A 382-nucleotide genomic window follows, 5' to 3' on the forward strand; every position below is an offset into this window, starting at 1 on the left:
AAATAAATATATAATTTGATAGTATTGCCAGGCATTCCGATCTATGATAGTGTGTTGAGTATTTTTTTTTATCATTAATTTAAAGTCGTATTTTGAATCATACAGATTTAAATTTAATCCCAAAGAATAAAAAAAATGAAATTTATGTTTGTACAATAAAATGCATTCATTGCTATGCTTTAATATTTCATTTCGTGCAGAATATTACGAAATATGTCGACTTTGTGTGAACATAGGCTTACAATATTAATTTCAATATTCATAAATGTTTAGGTTGAATCTGCTGCTTCTCGCCCGATGTAAAAATATTTAGATTGGATAGAGTGAGTTTAGAATATAAATGATTTCTCGTGGGATCTACGTTTTCCATAAAATGATGATA

Source organism: Penaeus monodon, chromosome 20 (assembly GCF_015228065.2).
Source record: "Penaeus monodon isolate SGIC_2016 chromosome 20, NSTDA_Pmon_1, whole genome shotgun sequence".
In the NCBI taxonomy this organism is placed as follows: Eukaryota; Metazoa; Arthropoda; class Malacostraca; order Decapoda; family Penaeidae; genus Penaeus; species Penaeus monodon.